Source organism: Coptis chinensis, chromosome 6, assembly GCF_015680905.1.
Source record: "Coptis chinensis isolate HL-2020 chromosome 6, ASM1568090v1, whole genome shotgun sequence".
In the NCBI taxonomy this organism is placed as follows: domain Eukaryota; kingdom Viridiplantae; phylum Streptophyta; class Magnoliopsida; order Ranunculales; family Ranunculaceae; genus Coptis; species Coptis chinensis.
In genome coordinates, this window is record NC_141461.1 from 34,824,281 (window position 1) to 34,837,552 (window position 13,272).

Genomic DNA, 13,272 nt, shown 5'->3' on the forward strand with positions numbered 1-13,272 from the left:
CTATTCGCTTTGAGCAGCCGTTAGATACACTGAGGATACTATTTCTGTTCTTGGACTGAATCTTTTATTATGCTGCCATAAGGCTTAAGGGCAATAATAGAAAGAGGACGTGACTATTTCTAATACATTTTGGATGACCTCATCTACTACCGACCTTTCTGTTATAGATGGATGGGTGCTTTGCAGGTCGACTATACTTTGAACATATAGGAGGCTAGCTACATTAGCTGTGCAGCTTACTCCTTGACAGGGCGCTTACACTCCAAAGAGGCCGGGGCTAGCTACAGCTACATGCACACATACAACCTAGCATTTTGAGTTCAATGTTCGATTTATCGACGAAAGTACCATTTATATTGTTCAAATTCCTTTTCGGTAATAGTTCGATCTAGTGCAGGTCATTCAAGCTCCAAACTGGGGGCTAGACAAAACCATCTCCAAACTGGGGCTATTTATTGCCATCTAGACACGTTCAATTCAGTTATTATTTAAGCTCAATGCTCAACACATCTCCAGAATTACTACCATTAATCTGTACTAACTCTTTGGTGCCAGCTCGCATTTTCACAGATCAATTAAACTCCAAAAAGGCTAGCTATCAACTAATCAGCTTGATGCCCTACTAAGGATCAAGTTCGGTTCAATTATAGTCACGCCAATTCAAGACTAGCTATCAACTGCGATCTCCAAATCAGAACATTCACTAGAGCAACATGCCCACTCAAACTCAAACGCTCCCTAGAGCTAAAACGTTCTATATAACAAAACTCTCACTCGAGCTCAAGGGCTACATAGCTCAACCACTTCTCGCTAATTGAGGACCTACACTTCTAGGATCAATTCAGTGCATAACGCTCTCTAAGAGCAAAATGCTCACTCGAGCTTAAAGGCTACATAGCCCACCACTTCTTACTAGTTGGGGACCTATAGTTCTCGGACCGACTCAATGCAGAACGCTCTCTAAGAGCACCAGGCTCCCATGACCCACATCGCTCACTTGAGCAAAATGCTCACTCGAGTAGAATGCTTCCATAAGTGCTAAAAGGTCCCTTGACCTACTGGAGCAGAACGCTTACATAAGCGCTAAAGGTCCCTTGACCTACTGGAGTAGAACGCTTACTTAAGCACTAAGAGGTCCCTTGACCTATGCTCACTCGAGCAAAACGCTTACTTAAGCACTAAAGATCTCTCGACCTACGCTCACTGGAGCAGAACGCTTACATAAGCGCTAAAAGGTCCCTTGACCTACTGGAGTAGAACGCTTACTTAAGCATTAAGAGATCCCTTGACATATGCTCACTCGAGCAAAATGCTTACTTAACCACTAAGGGTCCCTCGACCTACGCTCACTAGAGCAGAATGCTTACATAAGTGCTAAAAGGTACCTTGACCTGCTGGAGCAGAACGCTTACATAAGTGCTAAAAGGTCCCTTGACCTACTGGAGCAGAACACTTACATAAGCGCTAAAAAGTCCCTTGACCTACTGGAGCAGAACACTTACTTAAGCACTAAGAGGTCCCTTGACCTACACTCACTCGTGCAAAACGCTTACTTAAGCACTAAGGGTCCCTCGACCTACGCTCACTGGAACATAACGCTTACATAAACCTTAAAAGGTCCCTTGACCTACTGGAGCAAAACACTTACTTAAGCACTAAGAGGTCCCTTGACCTACGCTCACTCGAGCAAAATGCTTACTTAACTACTAAGGGTCCCTCGACCTACGCTCACAAGAGCAGAATGCTTACATAAAGCTAAAAGTCCCTTGACTCCATCGGAGCGTAGCGGCTTACATAAAGCTAAAAGGTCCCTTGACCTACTGGAGCAGAATGCTTACATAAGCGCTAAAAGGTCCCTTGACCTACTGGAGCAGAACGTTTACCACTACACCAGAAAAGGCATTTACTAACGGTTATATCCGTTAGCTCTGGGGTGTCACTCTCACTTAGGCCAAATTTAGTAACGAATATAACCGTTACTGATAATAATTTTAGTAACGGTTATATCCGTTACTAAAATTCTTTGTAACAGATAGCCAACAGTTAATAGCCCGATTAAATTTGTCATTTCTAACGGATATATTCGTTAGTAATGGATGTGTTATTTACTAACTATTGTTTGTAACGGAAAATATCTGTTAGTAATCTATAGATAGTAAAAAAAAAAAAAAAAATACAAATTAAATTTCTTGGGTCAAATTGTTTCCCCTGCACATCTAGTTATAGCACATATAATTATTCTCTTATAGAGATATCACATTCAACAAACTTGATCAACAAATGAATAACCAGAAACAAAACCACCAATCAATTAAACATCATCAATTGAGTATTATTATGAGAACATAGCCACCAATCCAAATCCCAATTTACAAATCAAACTTACAAAAAATTGAATTCACCAAGACACGTGGGCTTCTTGCAAATCCCTCTCCCTCCCCCCTCCCCCTACTCTCTTTTGAGACACTAGAAAGAGAGTCATTACTCCACTCTTTGTTGGGGATGTCGTCACATGATGTACAATTTCTAGAGCAAATGCATGTGACGTGGACTGTGTGTTTTAATTTGTTGTCGGGTTCTAAGAGCCATATATTCATATTCAGGTTTGTTAATGCACCCTTGGCATGCACAATATATTCCAGCAACAAAGCACCCACAATCACTCACAAAAAAGAATCATTCAAAGGCATTAGACGCCTAAATATCTGCATAAGGCACACAACAAAGAACATGCAATAAACTTGCGCCAAAGCTTATATGAACATCATAATGCAAATGAGAAAGAAGAAAGATCACAAAGCCATTACCCGATTTTATAGGTTGTAGGTCTACCCAGCCCAGTAACAGTTACCCATGAGTCTCCACAAAAAAACAATCAGACCTCCAATAACAATTGCTACCTAAAGCGTGTAAAAGAGGTATTAGATGCAGAAGTGGAAGGGGGAATTGTACATAGAGGATTTTGGAAGTACCTTTACACCAAGGCGACAAGCAATTGCAATTTCACTAGAAATCAGCAAGAACATTTATATCAGTTCCAGCGTCTAATCAATTACCAACAACAAAGCCTTTCTGTTTACCTTCTCTCCTATAGTAAGACCTGAGCAACAAAGAACCCACTTGTTAGATAATCCTTTCCACAAAGGATTTGTATTGACACTATGGTGAATCACTACTTCTGCTTGGTGAGCTTGTCGACTCTAAGTATGTTTTCTTACTCTTTTCCTTTTATGTTTTATTTAGATTCATTTATGTGTTTTGCACTAACTCACACTGTCACACACTTATATATTAGTAAACAAAGATGCAAATGGTAATCTTTAACTTGAAATGAAAGGACTCCCCTGACAATCAAAACATTTGCAAAAAAAATAGTAATTTTTTGTTGAAATGCCACAGAAAACAAAAACAATACTAGTAGAGCATCAATGATTTCAATAAAGAGGTCCTTTTAAGAGATAACACTTACGTATTCCAACTGTATACTGTTCGGTTTATATTCGGAATCAGTTTTTTTTTTTTTTTTTTTTTTTTATATTAATAAACATTGCATTATCATAACAATAGAACTTGGCAATGAATAAAGTGTACCACTTTTAGCTGCAAAATGCAACACACAGTAGCCACAATTGTCATTAGAACTTAAGTTCGCAAGGGACTCGTGAAGAAAATCGACGGCATTCACATGGCCATTCTTTGCGGCTAGAAGCAAAGTTGTTTCTCCTACAACCAACAACAAACCCTTTTCAACATAACAAACACACAAACAAACAAACAAACAAACTAACTAACTATAATTAAATAAAATTTTACCTTCATTGTTCTCCATCTCAATAAATCCCTCAAACTTCAAGTTCCATGAACACCTTATATCATTGGTGAGAATAATTAAAACCAATCCAAGAAAGTGGTACAAATTAAAGGTATACAACCAAAGGCTTAAATTCATAGATTAACAACTGCACTAATCATTGATTCTTTTTAAAGCATAGACAGATCAGAATGAGAAGGTATTTTTCAAGAGTATTTACTAGCATAATGGCACTATACATCATATAGCCCAAACGTGTTTGAAGCAAAAAGACTGCTGTACAAAATGTGAAGACAAATTAATTCAAAAAAAGCATCAATAGGCAAAAAGAATCGTCCTTATAATATGTAGACACTGTGTTTTATACATGTTCAATATTGTAATCAAATCTAGACCAATTGATACACGTGATATGCGTGTGTACGAGTAATCCATACTCTATTTGACTGGAAAAAAAACCCTACAAACTTCATACAGGCATACATCAATGGCTATGCAATTTCTTGCACTAAAAGTAAACAACTTACTTTTAAGTACTCATGAGCTTCTTTGACAGTCTTCCCATCCTTCTTCTTCGTCCAGTTATGGCCATCTTTCCGGAAGTTTCGAAGCATTTTGTGATTATAAAATACAATTGTTCCACCTAAGATACAATGACAAAAAACAAAGACCAAAACAGTAAACCTCATCATATATCTAACTATGAAATAGAAACTAGAGATTTCTAAATCTTTCAACAAAAAACAGCGCAGGCCGGAAAAGAAAATTGTCTAAAAGCCATCATGAAAAGCAATAAGTTGGTACCAAAAGAATATCTTCTACGGAGCTGTTCTGTAAAAGTTAAGAGCAAAACTTTAAGTAGTATGACTATAAGTAGTTGCCGATATTGCACTCGTGATGTATTTGAGTTTTACAAAGAGATATGGGAACTTTACTATGTAACTCTATTCCCTTATACCTTGTAAACCACCATTATGACACTAGCGGAAGCGTTTGTTAACACTCTTTGTCCTACATCACATTACTCTTTCTTCTTATCAATAAGAGTTATTGCCTATCTTTCTTTCTTTTATTTTTTTCAAAAAAACATAAAATTGCACTTACATGGTACATCAAACAATGAGTTTTATGTATTTTAAGAAGTTCACCCTATATACATATCAAGAAAACTAAACCCTATACGGACCTAAGAAAGAAGCATAGTAATAGACTCCTAACATAACAATTCACATAATCAAACACCTGAAAAACATATCATGCAAGACAAAGAAAGGAATTACTTTGTGCCAAGTACACTGGCTTCACTTGGACCTGAAACCAATTGGTATTACATAGTATTGCAAGAATCTCGTTTGGCCACAACCACCTTGTTGTAGCTTCATACATTATCTTCTCAAAATCCAAATATGTCCATAAAACAAATGCAACTAATGAAACCACATACCATCATCACTGAATTATTTCCTTTACGTTCCACTCGTAAATTAAAATTACTCCTTACATAAATAATCCATACTGACAATTATGGTTTATTAGCTATCATCAATCCTCATAAAAAAAAATCACCAGTAAACAACAAAAAATCCCAAACGGGTTTGTTAATTTAGCATATATCTTATCCATTTCATAGCATAATGGCACTATACATTTTACACTGCTTAAAGTTTCAGACATACATTGATGCATATGGTCCTTTTGTTTAAACAATAAATATATATAGTCCTCATTGTGAGTAAGCAACTGATAAAGATGTGTATAGTCATCACCTGAATTATCCGAGCCTTGCTGGTGTGTATGTAGCTTGCCTCAGCAATCCAGCTGACAATCCTTGCTCCAGAGTTCTCAGTTCAGCAGGAAAAGAAGTGCAATAATAAAACAAAACTACATATGAACTGAAGGAAGACTAGTAGTAAAATAAAATTCCATATGAATTAGCGAGGGAAAATATATATGAAATGTGTGCACAAACTTCAAAGAAGTAAAGGTTTAAGAGGAAGAGATAGTATAGAAGTAAAAGTAAAGGTACCATTGACAAACTAACTACCCTATCTACAAGCTCATATAGTTCCATCATTTGATCTCTAATCATTCCCTTTCAAACACCCTCAAATCTTTACAAAGTAGACATAAGTACATTCTAACCCAGTCCTACATCTCAAAAATCAAATTTGGAACTTATCCAGGATCACAATTTAGAGAATCAAGATCTAGTTAGTATCATCACAAATCAATGTTGAGCTTAAACGAGCTCCATTCCATACATAACCCATAGTCTATTTTTTCATGACCAAAAATACAATAAGAATCATGGATACATGGTAGTACAAAATGGCTGAGGACCTCTAAGGACACATCCAGAATTTTTTTTTAAAAAGGACAACCCTTATACTATGGAAGGAACAAGGGAACTTAATTATGGTGTTACTAATTTATTGCAATCACCAAAAATCAAAAGTTTTGTCTCTGTAGGCTGAAATGAGCTCCATACTCAAACCTATATAATCCAATTTTTGATATGATTTAACCTTACTTTTGAAACGACGCCGCCTAAATTATACAAGCATTGTCAGAATTCAGTAGCAACCTCTAATTTTATCATCAGCATTGCCAAATATAAACTCGCATAATATAGTAATTCAACCAAACTAAATATTCAAGTGTGCACAATAATGATATATCTTTCACGACAGCAAGGAAACTCGAGAAAGATAACTACTTCAACAACTATATCTAGATTTATTAGACAAAGCAGACTCAAAAGTAGAGTGAGCACCGATTAGAAGCTTACTGGATTTTGATCTTCCACTTTTGATCAATAGTTCACTGGAATTGTACAAATAATTAAACCAGGAGAATGAGAGAGAGAAAGAAAAAATTGATTTTGAGATACGAGCTGAGATAATTAAACTAGGAGACAGAGATGAGAGAAAATAGATCGAGGGATGGCTTAATTACCTGGTTTGTCTCCATCCTTAGATCTCTATAAAAGAAATGCCTTTTTACCTGAAATAGCCCTACATCTGTGAACTCCAATTTAAAAAACTGCTTAGGGGTTTAATCTAAGAACAATAAAGGAAATGAGAGGGTAGTGTACCTCGATTTCTTCAATAAAGACGAGCCATTTCCTCTTCGATTCGACTAATAGATCGGGAAGAAAAACATTGTCTTCCTCGTTAAACCTAGGTTTGAGATACCATTATATAAAAAAAAAAATTAAAATAAAAAGTTTGAGATACAAGCTTGAGAGAAGGGAGTTATCGGGCAGAAATTTACTATTTGGACTTCACTTAATTTCCTTAATTTGTGATTTTGTTTTATTTTCTATTTTTCTCAATAAGAAATATATTAAAAAATGAGTGAAAAAATAAAATAAAGATATACACTAACAGAAAATTTCATAAGTAACGGATGTATCCGTAGGAAAACTAGTAACAGATATATTCGTTAGCAATGAAAAAAGGGTCTGTTACAAATTGACCATTCTGGTGTAGTGTACATAAGCGCTAAAAGGTCCTTTGACCTAGTAGAGCAAAACACTTACATAAGCACTAAAAGGTCTCTTGACCTACTACAGTAGAACGCTTACATAAGCGCTAAATGGTCTCTTGACCTACACTCACTTGAGCAAAACGCTTACTTAAGCACTAAGGGCTCTAGACCTACGCTCACACGAGCTCCAACACGCTCACTGTTCCATTTGAACACTTGTCAAATTATTTCTCTCGTCAGATCGTTCTTACGAAAGCACGACCTAACGAGAAGGGGCTGTGTGAGGGACATATATTGTCATCAATATATTTACGACACGTGTCATTGCCATTAATTATATCTTGAGACTAACTTATTGGATCATTTCAATTGGTCATCTCAAGAGTCATGAGTTACCAAATGATTACAAAATGAACATGAATACATGCATAGCTATCAATGCAATACTAAAGATCATTAATGAATAGAGCACCAAAAGTGAATCTCATTCAATTGATATGAATGGAGCACAAAAGGGGGGGGGGAGGTGGGAATGCTATATATATCCTCTCCACTCTCTAACAGAGGGGGGAGAATTCTAGGCTTCTTCTCCACTCTCCATCTACTCCGTTCACCATTGATCACTCTATGACTCGAATCCAAACAATGAACTACGTTCAACTTGATTCTAGTTCGTCAGCGAACTGGATACGTAAGCAGTTTGATCCGTCGAACTTAGTCACAATATCATTCTACCCAAATCATCAACACATGTAAGGTACTCCCAATTATTACCTTTACATATACTTAAGACGAAACAACTAAGAAGTTAAGTAGATGGCTAAGTAGTTAAAGACGCAGGGCGGCCGGAGAGGAAATATATAACATTCCCACCCCCCTTTGGTGCTCCATTAATATTGATTGAATGAGATCCACTTTTGGTGCTCTATTCATTGATGATCTTTAGTATTACATTGATAGCTATGTATGTATTCATGTTCATTTTGTAACCATTTGGTAACTCATGACTCTTGAGATGACTAATTGAAATGATCTAATAAGTTAGTCTCAAGATATGATTAATGGCAATGACACGTGTTGCAAATATATTGATGACAATATATGTCCCTCACATAGCCCCTTCTCGTTAGGTCGTGCTTTCGTAAGAACGATCTGACGAGAGAAATAATTTGACATGTGTCCAAGTGGAACAGTGAGCGTGTTGGAGCTCATGTGAGCGTTCTGCTCTAGTGAGCATAGGTCAAGAGACCTATCACCCCAAACGTCTCTTACATAATACATAGTTACATGTGAGTCCTGGGCCGCCCTGCGTCTTTAACTACTTAGCCATCTACTTAATTTCTTAGTTGTTTCGTCTTAAGTATATATCTCGTTCTTTGTTTGGCGTAGTCAAAAGTGTTCATCGGCTAAACAATTTAAGGTTTTCTGAGTGGAGAAAATTAGTATTTTGGTTTGTGATAGGGGTGAGTACTAGTTTAAAAAGTCATAGTTCAAGTTGGTCCTAGGTTTTTGTGTAGCTTCTTTCCATTTGATTTAGTTGGTTTGTATATAAATGTTGGCATCACTTCAGAGTTTCAGACATGTAGTATGAGTAAATTCTTAGTGACATTCTCTTGTTTGGAGTTATAGAGTATGTGTAATCAAGCGTGAATGCAGAGGTATGGTAGTTGGTGTACGTTAGCTTTGAACACCTAGTTCTTGGAAGAGAGGTAGTAGATATGTGAAGCGGTCTAAGTTATGTTGTTGGTAGTGCACCAATAGGTATTTGAAGTGGTGCAAGCTACGTGTTTTGAACTTGAGCCGCTGTGCGAAAATCTTAGCCTTGAAAATAGTAACAGGATAGGGTACACGCCCGACTGAGGTTTCTTATCTTGTGACTTGTTTTTCCCTGCCAAATTAGGGATGTTTCCCTTTGGTATGGTGGAGATTCAATTGGTAGACTTGAAAACAGTGACAGAATGTGGTACACGACAGATGTTTCTTATCTCTATATCTTATAACTTGTTTAGCCCCGGTTACGAGTTCATTTAGTTCTTCTTGAGCACCATTCTTGCCTGGTCTTTCTTGCTTGGCCATTACTATAATAACCCAAATACATTATCGTTCTCATCAATCTTTAGCTAGTGCAATAGTATAACTCCATATGAAATTGAAACTTCATGATCAGGTCCACTAAATTTAAAATATCCTCCGAGACCTGGAAGATAGATGCTCGATAACTTGGCTCCCTTAGGACCTCCCACCAAAACACTGATGTACACAACCACGTACCTGATGGCATTTTCCTTAAACATGTTAGATACTTTGTAAACTCACTCCATCGATCCCTTTGAATCAATCACTTGTGCTTTACTCCAGGAGAGCAAGGGCATGGCAAATATTCTAAGTGATGGACTCCTACGTGCCTAAGTTTTAGCTTTGCAACTAGCTTATTAAGAAGCCCATCCAAAGACCGGCCAGTTGCTTAAAATTTTATATATTTAACTGCAAATTCAAAAATTTGGTAAACTAATTATGCCGAAAGGCCTTCGAAAGCTTTTACACAGGCAGTAACTTGAAAAGATTTCACTGCAAAAGGAACGACTTTACCCGACAGACCAAAACTGCCTCAAGACCGTCGGAAAACATCGGCATAGACTTCCGATGGTTATTATTGGTCAAAACAGGCCGCCGGTGTTGATGATCTTTTCCAACGGTCATTCCCATTGCTTTAGACCGTCGGATATTCCTGCTGTCTAAAACCGTCAGAAAGATTCTTCTATTATTAACTGTCGGTTAGACCAGCTGTCACTAGCCCTCGGATATTTCGACAGTTGGTGAATGCTATTGTCCGTCGGGGTAGTAAGTTAGCCGTCGGGTATTAGTTTTTTATTTTTAAAAAAATATTTCTAATAATAATTGTTTCAAGTATCCCAAAAGTACATTCTTTCCTACACCAATTACATTCTTGCAGGTTCTCACTCAAATGCTACAAGCACCAGTGTATTCATAAAAGAAAGCAAGAATAAGACGTACTCATATCTATCTTAATTAACACATTTAAACTACTAAGAATTGGCAATTTCCATTGAAGAAGTTTATAAACTAACTTCATAAAATACAACATGAGAACGTAACTTTAATGGTAGATTTACATACTAATTAGCCACCAATAATTACAGATGAACCATATATTGGAACATAAGAATCACTGCTCATGCTATAGTTCTACATCTATTTCCTATAAACAAAGCAAAAACCAAAATATTACACTAAAAAAAAAAAAAAAAAAAAGCCTTGATATTGGAAGATTAAGATTAGGTTTAAAGACTTACTCTATTAATCCTCTTTTGTTGACTGCACAAGGATAAAGTGCAACTCCGACTATATTCCAATTAATCTCACTTGATGCTCTTTGATTCTGTCCCGTTTCTAGCCCGGTCTTCCATGCATTCGCAAACCTCTTTCATAGATCATACAAAATATCGAAAACCCATGTTCTTAAATTAGGCTTTACAAATAAAATTAATATAATCAAGACCAAGCCTCAAAATTAGATCAACTTTTCTATCCCGAGTCATAAATTTACAATCAATGACCAAGAAACAAAAATATACATCAAACTAAATTAACAAGAGACCACAAAGAGTTTAATCACAAAGCAAGTACTATGGAAATTAATACCAATCTACTTGAGTTCTTGTTGATTCGGTATATACATAGTGAAGTGTATGTGTTGCAACAATCAGGATCTCTTGTTCCATCGTCACACTTGATGACTATCACTTGGTGGAAACAACAATTAAAAGAACACAAACTCTAAGACTACAATAAGAAAATAAAATAACGACAGTGATTACCATGCCAAACAAAAAAAATAGGCAGGAAAAGGGTAACGCCTCCAAATCCAACTTATATCTCGAAGACTTACTCATATCCAAATCCGACTCATATCACGCTAATAAACTTGTGCATTGATTACTAACTAAGAAACTAGCTTTTAAAGTTCCTATGGTTCCATACAATAATTCTATAATGGTACAAAATACCCAAGATTCATACTTCATACAAATTCAAGTCCTAGGCTGCTATAGGCCATCTATTGGGCTGCTGCAGGCCGCCCCAGGTTAGTTCTAGGCTCTGATAGGTCACTGCAGGCCATTTCCAGCCACTGCATCTCTTTCGCAGAGTAGACATTATGCCATGTAATAGTTATATGTACAATCATCTCTTTAGATTGTCAAGTCTCAAAAAATGCAACTTATTACTTAATTACCATATCATTAGTCTACGAGACAATTTCAGTTCAAAGACCTTTACACAATTAGCATGTCTCAGTTGAGTGCTACAACTTACGCAGGTTTTGCAAGGTCCATAGGATCCAGGTCTTTACTTCAAAAAACCAAAAAACTACATGATGATAAATTGATTCAAGGTAGAGTATAATAGGAGTCAAACTAATAAAATACTAATTAAAAATTGATAAAAAAGGATGATAAGTATTGAACATATTATGCTGTCATCAATCTTAAACCACTTCCCCTGGAAATTCCGAATATTGTTGGGGTTTATACCAATGCCAATCGATTTCCCACTACACAGATAACTTGTATTTGAACTCAATTCAACTCCAGACAAATTCTAAATATCAACTACAACCTAGCTAACGTGCCCAACTCGCTAAACAACTATTAACAACAGATAAAGCAGTAAAGCGCATACCACAACACAAAGATATACCGTGGTTCAGCCAATGGTGCCTACTTCCACAAGAGCTAATCCTTTTATAAAGTGGTAAGGAATATTACAATCACTCCTTTCAGTCTCTCACCTTACTAGATCACTCTCCTCTCTTTACAGGGTTGTTTATCTGTGAAGGTTATCTCTCAATCTTGATTGCTTTCAAGATTGGGTTTCCTCTCTGTGTGTTGTGTATTTTTGTGTCTCAGTATATGTTTGGTTTTGCCAAAAACCCAAACATTATAATGCAAACTCACGGTTCACAAAAAATAGAATTCTGCCGAAAATAGACATGGGCGCGGGGCGCGCCTTGGGCAAGGCCAAGTCGAGCGTGGGTCACACTGAAAACACTGGAAGTCGTCCAAGGCATGAGTGTGGGCCGCGCCTTGTGCAAGACAAAGCGAGCGCCGCGACGACCTTCAACCTTCCTTGGTGAGACCGGTTTCTCCTAATGTGAGGGATAACTCCAACAATCTCCCCCTCCCGAACAGTGAGGGGGAATACCTCCATGCAATTTCCAAATCAACAGGAGGAGTCTGCTACCATTCCGGCGGTAACACAGCAAACATCAAACTTACCTTTCGGTAAGACTTTGGTCATCATATCCGACTTGTTCTTGTCGGTATGGATCTTCTTGATACATAAATGTTTGTCTTTGAGTACTTCTCTAATCCAATGATAACGCACATGTATATGCTTGGATCTAGAATGAAAACTTGGATTCTTGATCAAATGGATGGTGCTCTAATTGTCACATAGAACTACAACCTGCTTCTGCTTTAGCCCTAGTTCGTCGAAGAACCTCTTCATCCATAACATCTCTTTGCAACACTCAGTGGCTGCAATATACTTGACTTCTGTAGTGGAGAGGGCAACACACTTTTGCAACTTAAATTGCCAAGAAACTGCTCCCCCTGCAAAAGTAACCAGATAATCGGAGGTGGACTTCATCGAGTCAACATCACCTGCCATGTCTGTATCAGTGTGGCCTTCAAGTAAGGGCTTACTTCCACCAAAACACAAACACGATTTGGAAGTGCCCTTGAGATATCTTAATATCCACTTAACACTTTCCCAATGTTCTTTCCCTGGATTTGACAGAAATCGGCGTACAACACTAATGGCGAAAGCAATATCCAGTATTGTACATACCATTGCATACATTAAACTGCCCATTGCGGATGCATAAGGAATCTTTTCCATCTGACTCTGCTCATGCTCACCCTTTGGACAAATCTCTTTGGTCATGCGGA

General features: G+C 37.2%; 1 long non-coding RNA gene across 5 annotated transcripts; it reads right to left on the reverse strand.

Moving 5' to 3' along the window:
• Positions 1–2,437: 2,437 nt before the first annotated feature.
• LOC147492702 (uncharacterized) lies at positions 2,438–7,095 on the reverse strand. Of its 5 annotated transcripts, XR_015198610.1 has the most exons (10): positions 6,906–7,095; positions 6,767–6,831; positions 6,600–6,634; positions 5,578–5,652; positions 4,339–4,454; positions 3,814–3,866; positions 3,592–3,723; positions 2,973–3,100; positions 2,808–2,900; positions 2,438–2,705 (listed from the first exon to the last, which is right to left on the reverse strand). It is a non-coding gene; the product is annotated as an uncharacterized LOC147492702 (long non-coding RNA). The 5 variants fall into 5 exon arrangements; XR_015198609.1 differs by having other exon boundaries at positions 2,440–2,900; positions 5,578–5,638; positions 6,906–7,094; XR_015198608.1 differs by having other exon boundaries at positions 2,441–2,900; positions 5,578–5,638; positions 6,767–6,814; positions 6,906–7,094.
• Between the last annotated feature and the right edge of the window lie 6,177 nt (positions 7,096–13,272).